Here is a 10,923-nt window from a genome sequence, read left to right as displayed (position 1 = left end):
GTGTGAAGGAAAAAGAAGAAAGAGCTTGGGTATATATAGAGGGAGAAATGAAGTTGGCTAAGCTTTCCATAGTGTAGATTAGGGAGTAGTAACAATGGATACTAGGAGGGATAAAAGGTAAGCCCGCAGTAAAATCACCGATTACAGTCGCGCTTGTACCGCGGGTGTCTCACAAAATACCGGCAGCCATCTCCCTTTATTTAGTTTAATCACTTGGAATTCCCGGTTAATGGATTACGGCGTTTACCTTCAATTTCTCGCGACACATTATGTCTATATCTCCCTTGAAAAGATAAAAACGAAACTTTGAGAGAAATAATTCTGTGTGTTTGACGTGTACGGTAAATAATTGGATTTTTTTTCCCTTTTTTAAATTAAATTTTCTTGTTGAAGTATCCAAATGGGACCAGCCAGCTGGCTGCCAAACTTGATAGGTTGACACGTGTACGAATGGGAGTTCAGTGCCTTCACGTCGTTTATTTTCATTAGGATTCTAGTCGCCCTCCTTCCTCGGCAAATACTCGGCTTCTTTATATATATATATATATATATATATATATATATATATATATATATATGTATGTATAGTATAATTTGGTATTTTTGAAATTTCACTTTTAATTTTTTTTGAGATTTCAAGTATTTAGAATTAACTCAAATAATAAGATTTGAGTACAAATTTAAATCTAAACCATAATATTCTCTTTATATAAAAAAACCCGATATATTAACTATTTATTACATATCCATCCGAAAATTAAAATAAAAAGAAATATAACGCTTGTATTAACTATGTATAGTTGTGGTTTTTGATTTACATTTATTATGAACTACAAATATATTTTTAATACATATATAAGTCAATGATTCATATTTCATATTATTTTAAAATTTTATTGAGTAAAATATTGTAACATTTATATGAAATTTTTTGATTAATAAAAACATAATTCATATGACATTAAATGTATGGCCCCCTCTAGTGGATTGTAGAAAATCTTATAGGAGTTTGACTTGGTATTTAAGTAGCCATCTTTTATATTGAGAGAAAATAACAAGTGTAAAATTAATTATATATATAGTCCATAAAGTTATTATACATATATATCCAGATGTTAAATATGAGAGAAACATTGATAATTTATGTATTATGTTGAGAACCAAAATAGCATAAAATAGACTTATTTTTCCCTTTCTATAAAAGTGATTCGGTTTCATTCGCTTGGTTGCATTCAATTTTTTAACTTAATAGTAAGTGCATATATCTTATATTAAAAATTTTAGGTTTTAATCTCACTTTTCAAATACAAAAGAAACGTAAAGTTACTTTGTTTTCGTAAGTGAACTAGGAGTGATCATTGATTGGTTTGAGTCGTGTTCGAGCTAGACTTATCCAATCTTCTTTTTTAAAAGTCAAACTCGAGCTTGACTCGTATATTTAAAAATATTAAAATATTAATAAAATATATTGAAAAATTAAAATTAAAAACATACTATTTATTAAACCTAACTTAATCGGATCACATGAGATCAAACTTGAGCCTCGAAATACATGTCAAACTCGACTCTAGTTTGGATTGGGTCATGGACATGGATAGATAACTTGACCCTTGGACACTTATAATGTGAACAGAAGATAGTTATAAGGAAGAAAAAAAGATAGTGACTGTTGAGCTTGAAAATTGTGGAACAACTTGTTAACCTAACCAAAGAATGCATGCGGGGGTGTGAGAATAGACCCATAACTAAATTTTGCACGAATACTGCTGCGAAGAAGGTGTGTCTTGGAAGGAAGCATCAAGTCTTGCCGGCATGACATCAAAAGGGTCTATCAGCCTCTATATATTAATTTCAAAGTAATTAGTTAAAGAAACTCCAAGATATTATGAGAAGGAAGTTTCAACTTGCTAAGATTAATCAAGCTTAATTAAAGTTGACTTATGGTTTTGAACAAAATGATTAAGAATTTGAAAGTTTGCTTTGCTATATATATGTGAAACAAAGAGTGGATACTTCTAAAAAAGTGGGTATATAATTGTGGATAATGTGAATCACGCTTATCCATCGCTTTCCATTTCATCACTTTGTTTCAATAATTCTATCTTTGGAGATTGGTCAATTAAAAGGGTTAATGTCAGTTTTTCGTTTTTTATAATATTTTTATATGTATCGGTCTGTAACTCTAACTTAAATTTTCTATTAAAACTTTTAAATTGTCGTATTATATTTATTTAAATTCAGTAACTCTAAAACTTTTACCGTAAATATACTATGAGTACTGCAACAAGTCAAGGAAAACGTTGGTGGCATCGTTTGGCAGAACTCATGCTTTTTCCATATTTCACCACCATTCAATGTATATCGACAAGGCAATCCATAAAAAACGTTTGATGGGTGGTCCAGTAGTTTCTCATCATATCCTACTTATGTTTAAGTCCAACAACCCTGGCTCAGTAGATTGAAGAAGGCAAACATTTGTAGTTGACATGAAATGGGCAAAAGATCAAAGGGGGACAGCTCATATTTCCTCAAACCGAAATCTCACTAACAACCTTTGACAAAGAAGAAATCTTTGCAGGACTTTTTCTTTAAAAGCATGTTTGTTTCACTTGCTTTCTCATAGGATCACTTCGACAAGGATGGTCTAGCTTGTTTTGATGATGAAGGGTGCATGCTCAAGAACACCCAAGGAAAAAAAAATATATTAAAACTACATTGGCATTTGGTACCTAACATATCCAAGACTATCTTTGTTGTTTTTAGGTCAAATACTCGACTTATATAGCACACGTAATACCTTAATTGTCAAATATCATAGGCTAAGACATATCATTTAAATTATCACTTACCGATATCGTTAGCAGAATATAAAAATTATATAATATTTTTCGAAGTAGACTCGTTTAATCTTCTAATCTCGTTGTAGTTGTTTATAATTCTAAATTGGTATGTAAAAACAAATGTGTAATAAATGAGTTTGATCTTTCATGGAAATATAGAACAGATTCATGGAATGCAAACTAAGGGGATTTGACTATCTATTCTATTTAGGTTGAAACATAGGCTTTAATGCCTGTCTCACCAATTTCCTAAAGATATTCTCATCACATACCCTCCTCCATGCATGAATATATAGAACAAAGGAAATTACACTAATTTAGATGATATAAGGAGAATGAAGGAAACGGAAGTAGTACGTTGATGATGACCATGGAGATGATCGGCGATGTAAAGAGGATAAACTAATAATCGCCACGTCAGCGTATCACCACCCAAAGTTCACAACAACGTTTCCTACCCATTCAGAATTCAAGAGGACTTTGTTGGGTAAAGGGCTTTCACTGCCACATCATCACATTGCCCTCCACCAAGGTTACCTCCACTTCCGACACGTGTATGCGCCCTAACCCGTGTCACCCACATGTCCACTCCCTTTTCGCCACCGTAGCAAATCCCACGTGGGGGGAGAGAAAAAAACCCGGCTCCGTTGACCGGTCAAAACAAATCGACTCGAAAAAACATTATCCGAAAATCCGTTAAAATACCATAAATAAGTGTTGGAAAATTATATATATATAATTATAAATAGAATGAAAAAATATTTGTTTATAAAATAAAAAAAAAAGAGTGGGACCTCCATGCTTGGTGGGAGGAGAAATTGTGTGCACCAAAGCAGGTAGGACCGGAGCCAAGTGGGGTGCATAGTGCTTGATGAGGTGGGGGGGGGGGGGGTTTAGGCGAAATGGAATGTTAAATTGTTGTTTTTGGGGTGCGAGAATGTGTGTGAGCTTAGGAGGGGAGTGTGGTGGGTGTGGGAGACAGAGACAGTAATGCAAATCTTTGACCGTTGACATTTACATCAAAACAGATATTTTATTTTAATTTTTTAAGTTTAACTGGGTTTTTAACATCTCGAGAAAATTTGGTGGATATTGGGAAAAAATATATTATATACACCTTTAATGTATTTGTGTATATTGTAAGTGAAAAGGCTATGGAAAGTACAAAAAACCATGCCCAAATCCTTGCTCGTCTTAACTGTCTCCCATTATCCCATCTTTCTACCCTTTCTCCTTGTATAAAGTCATTAAGGTGTATAATTGGTGCATGAAAGACTAATTGATCATGTCAATTGCTTTTAATTCATTATTAAGAATAATTTGATAACCTTGTAATTTTCAAATAGGTAGTGATGTTCCATACCAGTAAGAATCACTAATCATAGGCATTTCTAAAACTAAAATACTTATCATTGAGCTAAATGTGCAAACCGTAATTTTAATAATGTGTTTAATACTCATTGTAAAGGGTATGCAATAATCACTTGGTTTTTTTTTTTTAATTGAGGGAAGAGAGATTCGAACCCTACTCTTTAGATAAGGGGATAATGTATTAATCAATAAGTTAAATGCTCGGGTACATGCGATAATCACTTAGTTAATTACTAAGCAATGTAACCCTAATTATCAAAGATAGCACTAATTTTAGCAATTGATGTAAATTTATATCCTAACATTTATAATTATCATGTGAATTATAACAATTAAGGTTGGTTAATTAATTATCATCAAATTTACATGCTATATATATAAAGAGCTTGTTAAACATATTATTTCATGCATGCATGTAGTTAATTAACTAATAATTATCAAAAGCTAATTAAACTAAAAAATCAAGAAGATGATCGCGTGAAATTAAGTTGTCTAAATATATAAATATATATATATAATATATATATATATATATATATATATATATTCATTCATTCCACATTGGTTGAAATTTGATCAATCATAGTTGCAAAAACATGTGGGGTAGTGAATGTTCAGAGAAAAGATCTCATGGTACGAGGGGGAACTGGAAATATAAATATAAATAAATATATATATATATATATTGTTTTTATCAGCAAATTCTAGGCAACAACACATAAAATATCTGAAATTTTTATTTAACTTAGGGAATATATATATATATATATTGAAACTATATATATACTATATATATGCATATATGCATATATATTTAATACATTAATTGGGCTTAGGAAACCAATAATGTGGTCCTTAATATCGTGTCGCCATGCATTAAGGTAGTGGGAAAAGGGGAAGAGAATTGCTGCCATTTGACAGTTCAAACATATGGGATAGAGGACATTTTTATGAGATCAATAAAGGTAAGAATCATCACTGCATCGTTAAGGCAGGATCTTGTGCCTTAACGTGGACATACATGTATACATTTTTTTTGGGGTGTTTTTGAGTTAAATTAAATTAAATTAAATTACCATGATTAAGCAAAGTACGATCTAGGCATTACTGCATGTTAATTGGCAGTGGGGAAAGATCCACAATCAAGGGTTCATGTTAAACTATTCCATTATCACATGCAAAACTTTTTCATATATTTTTCTTTTTGGGGGGTTAAGGATTGTATCATGGTCCTCCTTCCTTTGACACTTCAAAAGGGCTTTGGAGCTTGTGTAATTTCACTTCTTTTTATATCAAATGTAATACTTCTTAATCATGGCTTTAATATAAACCTGTTTAGGGTTCGAAGCTGGCAAAAAAGAAAGAGACAACCGACATGAACGTGTCAACATGTAATCAAAATTTTACATGTCAACTTTTTTAAATTTAATTATTTATATATCTGTATCTTATGAGATGATGATAATATAAATTTTTATTTTAAAATGTGACTTTCCGTCATCCAAAATCATAGTTTTTACATAGTATTTTTTTTCTTTTTGCCCACAGGAAGGCAAATTAAGCTCAGCTCCCGATTCATGCAATGATGGAGTTCAAGACCATCCCAACTTTTGATCAAATTTTTGGCTGCCTGCCTGTCCTACCTTGCAGAATTATTTCTGTAGCATTCCTTTTCTACCTTGTTCAAGATGGCCAGTCAAGTAGCAAAATAATGAGGGTTTTTGAAACATGTTGAAAGCAAGCAAATATATGGCATCTCTCTTAAAGGTTATTTCTAGGGCAATAGCTTCTCAGTACTTGCTTTTCTGTGTCATCTCAAAAATATTTCAATGTCCCTACATGTATTAAATTCATGCATTGAATCTAATTCTCCTTATGTCTCTATATAGAAAATTTAGATTTATATACCAAATTCAATTAATTAATTGGCCAAATTTTTGGCAGTGTACCCTCTCCCTTTTTCTCTTTTCTTTTTGTCAGAAAAGTGGCATTGCACAAAAAGAAACCCCATTGCACCGTACATCCTGAAATTATTGAAGGAATTGGAGAGTTAAAGTTGTAATGCAAAGTTAAATGGATGGTACAGTAAAAAATTCTCCTATCATTTCTTGTTTATACTTTATAGCTATCATTAATTCTTACCCTTTTCTTTTCGAGTAAAATTTATATGTACTGAGAAGTAATTAATGTTCATTTTTTTTCTTTTTTTGGTATATTTTGATAAAGTCGAGAAAGAAAGGAGAGATCGTTTTAACTTTGAACTCTATCGCTCGAGAGAGATAACAATAATTGGATGAAATCTAAGTTGTTGAAATATCACTAATCTTCTCTTATTCTGCCACACAGTATAATCTAAAACATTCGAAGCGATCTTAAACTTTTTGTTGCTTTATCACTTCGTAAAGGAAAAAAAGTACAATTAGGTCACTAGAGATCATTGGGGGATTAATGACATGCGGAGTCTGAAATTCAATGAATTAACATAAGTATTCCCATTAGGGTTTCAACATGGGGAACCATAAGTACACCTCTTTTGAACGTTTGTGCCCTAAAAGATTGATGATATGTGTCATTATAATTCGGAAACAAACTTAAATGCATGATAAGGTTAAATGACATGACTTGATGCTTTTTCCTTTTCTTTTTCCTTTTGCTTGTAAAAATCTTAAGCCTCTCTTACCGACACATGTAGCTTGCCGACAAGTGAAAGCCCATCATCATATGTAGGAAGAGTGGAAGAAAATATGAATTGACATTGTATAGCTACGATGTAAATTTGGTACTTGCATTAGTACCAAGATCATCCGGACATGTACTTACGATCCCACAAGGAAAAAAAAAAAACCAAAACTATTTAGCTTTATGGATATAGTATGATGAAGCCATGTTCTCCACTTCATGCAACAAGATCCATCGATGACTCACAACACCATTATACTACGAAAGTGATAATCACCCATCGAGTCTTCACTCTCCAAAAGAAGCTATCAAACCCCCACTATATACCACAAAGCTACATGTCTCAAAAGTTATTAGATTTTACTCGTCAACACAGTCATACGAATTGATTTCGATCATGAAAACTTTATGCTTAATGCATTGCGAAAAAATTTTATGACGTGGACTGCTTACAAGATTATACATCGGAAAGTCGGAACTGCCTAGGTATCATGCAATGGCACGAGGAAGTCAAGTCCTTATCTAAGTAACAACATAAAAATGTTTCCCCTTTACCTTTTGGCAAAAGTGTCACTTGGGGGGGGCTAACTTTTGCCCATTAGAGCGATGTGGTGTTTCACCTCCATGGGTTACAAACACTTTCTTTTTGTTGTTTGATTAGCATATGGGAAGTGATAATGGGGCTCGTCTGGTACAGGTCTTTATCCACTTACTGTTCATGCACTCTTGTCGGTCCAGTGCCCCAAAAATTAGGGGACACTGTTCATGGCTCTGTAATAAGTCAAGTCTTCATAGGGTTAGAAGAATGTAGAGGAATTATTGTTGTATATGAGGCAGTGACTAGCAAAAGAGAGCTCCCCCAATTATTTTGTCACTGCCTAAAAACTCACATTTTGAGGAAAGAGTTTAGGATTACATTATGGTTAGTTTGAAACATTATAATACTTATCATACTCACAATCAAACACTTTTTAACTTTTTCCAAGAGAAAGATAACTTAAAGAAATTGCCCTAGTGCCTCTGCCTTGCATTAGGTTTAGAAAGCTGGGATGTACAAACTTTAATTAGTTTATTGGTCACAACATTTCGATGCAAGTAATTTTATTAAGTACAGAATTCTCGTGTTTTTTTATAATTAGTTTATTTGTCGATAATAAGAAACGTCACGATATTCATATCACATCGATTTCGAATCTTTCTAAAACAACTTGATGGGAAAAAGCAAAGTTATTAACATAATACTATATGCATACCAATTGTATACATAGGTTAAATAATGATAGTAGTAAGATTCTTTCCTTATTGTACATTACTGTAAGTAATGATTCTGTCTACTGGAAAACAGTTCTAATGTTTACCTAACAATAGTTTCAACTTTGGAAAACTATTTTATTATGTTAGAAAAGCAAACCCAACAGTAACAGGGTGAAATCTAGTTGACTAGAAGTTCATGCAATAATATTGGCAATTGCATAGGAGGATATATATATTAATGTTACTGTTGAAATAATAATATTGTTATATTCAAGAAAAGGAGAAAAGGGGTTTCCCAAAAAGCTGAAATGAAATCTTTCTTTTGAACGGAGAAAAGCATGAACATATGCACACTGGCAATACAGAATCTAAAGCAACTTGGATTCTAGCTGGACTCAGTTTCTTGACATTTGTGGTGTCAACTGGTGACTTTGATTAAACATCTTGTTCAAAAGCTTTTCAGTAATATGATTACCATAAAGAATTCTTGTTTAATTGAGGGGCTTATAGGATTATAATCATGTTTGTGGTGCATATATACAACAAAATGAAAATAAAGTGGAATATATTTTATTAATCTATCTAGGAATAAAATATAAATAAAGTGCCAGCACTTTGTTGAATGTCTTGATGGCCTACAAAAGGAAGACCTTAATAAGGAATATTTCCTAAATAGGGAAAAAAATTAAAAAAAAGAATGGCATTTAACTAAAACCATGATTGGTGCTTTGACAAAATTATTAAATTAATTTCTTTTTTTTATGATGAAGCAAATCTTTTTAATTTATTTATGTTTTTCTCTCCCCCTCCCTAAGCCAAAAAAGAAGGAAGAACCAACCAAATGGGTGACTTGGTTGTGGCCACAGATCACACGGTAGTTCCAATAAAATGAGTTTGTCGGCTCACTTTTTAGGGCCTGGATTGGAGAAGACTTAAGGGACAAACATTTTGATTATGGTCTAGCATGTAGGAGAGGATAAACATAAACATTAATCTAAAGTTGACAAGATGGATCAAAAAGGGTAGGCAAAGGCCAAAAAACAAAAAAAGAAATGTAACCCAAAGCTTAGCAAAAGATAATGAATAAGACTAATTGGCCCTATGCGTTTTAATGTTCTATATATGATTCCAAAGCAACAATTCTCCATCGTTAAGTGTTGGTTTTGGATTCTTTGTCGATTTGCTTTGTTTAAATTAAGTTGACGAGAAATGTTAAGATGTGTTTTAGACATTAATTAAAGTGATCTTTATGTAAACACCCGTTAATTAGATGTTTAAATGAACATGGGAGAGAGCTAAGTACGGGGGAGTTAATGTCCAATCCTAGAGAGATCAATTTGCTTAGGTAAAACCTTTCAGCCCATCGTTTCTTGTCTCCGGTTAGGCTAGCCAATGGGGTCCCTCATTTAGCGAACACCCGCTTGACCACAAGTACGCAAAGAGGAGGGGAAAGAAAGAAAGAAAGGATGGAATAAAAAGGGTATATATCTCTTGTAGATGATGATTGCAGTCATATGCAATAGGGGCATACTCAAGCTTCATCACCCTTTTTTATATTACCTTTTTTTTTTAGGGGTTCTTTAATTTGCTTGGTCCATTCGTTTTTTCCATTTAACTTTTCAATTGTTCTGTTGTTGGGACAAAGAGATAGAGATATTAGATTTTGAGAGAGAGAGAAATGATAACCAAGGGCTTTGAAGACCAGTTAAGGTGGGGAACATATTCATATGGAAGTTGAAAAAAAATATAATAAGCACATAGGCAGATAGGCTGCATGACTGTGTTCCTCAATTCAAAATGGGAATATATCAAAGAATCTGAAGGCATGGATTATAATTTGGTTTTAATTTGCCAATAGACACAGTTTTAAGAGGGGGTTTGTGGACCATGCATGTTTAGGAAGAAATGCTGGTTTGTCCAAACAGTGCTAAGGGAAATGGAGGTATTAGCATGTTGGGGATTTTTTCACATTTTAATTTGTTTATAGATATAATATTTTTTGACTTCTGGTTTGTGTTTTGTGCAAGGTGGTGTTGAAAGATAGGAGAGCTTGGAGGGTTTTCATTGGACCCATTTTGCAAATGCATCTAAAAAGAGAGGTGGCGTGTTTTGTCCCCCCCTCATTTCCAATTGACCCCCATGAGGAATTGAAGAAAAGGGAGTTGAATAATTATGTCTTTTGTTTAAGTATCCTTTTTGGCTTTTGGCCCCCCTCCCACCCCTTCCGTCTCTCTCTCCCTTGATCTCCCCTTTCTTTCTCATGCAAGGGAGGTGGATGGAACACAAAGCACAGCTTTGAGTATGCCCCCACACATCAACTCTTAAATGAATTATACCTGTTATGTGACGGTAGGTATGGGTTAGTGGTACCTAGACACTGAATAACAGCTACACCACTGCCAGACAGCCACATTAGGCAGCAAAATTCTACATATTTCAAGGATTGTTGCTGCCCTTTCTTCCCATCTTTCTCTTTTTTTTTTCCCCTTTTTTAACAGAAAAATTCTTCAAAGACTGAAGATTGAGAATTAAACTGAACATTCCATGTTTAGAATGTCTTGAGTTTACCAATCTATTTTTAACCAATGATAGGTGAAAGAGTTTAATGTCATGTCACAACTGTTAGAGTTCATTACAGAAAACTCAAAACATCATGTGCTGTGTCAAGTGAGTTTACAGATAGTCAAAGGGGCACTTGAATTGGTCTCTGGAAACAGACTGCTTTCATGCATGCTCATGGAGTAATATGAAAACTTTCCATTATGATACCAAAGGGTGA

The sequence above is a fragment of the Theobroma cacao genome, chromosome 7 (genome assembly GCF_000208745.1).
Source record: "Theobroma cacao cultivar B97-61/B2 chromosome 7, Criollo_cocoa_genome_V2, whole genome shotgun sequence".
NCBI lineage: Eukaryota > Viridiplantae > Streptophyta > Magnoliopsida > Malvales > Malvaceae > Theobroma > Theobroma cacao.
The sequence above is the reverse complement of the archived record's forward strand: the minus strand, read 5'-3'. Positions refer to the sequence as shown.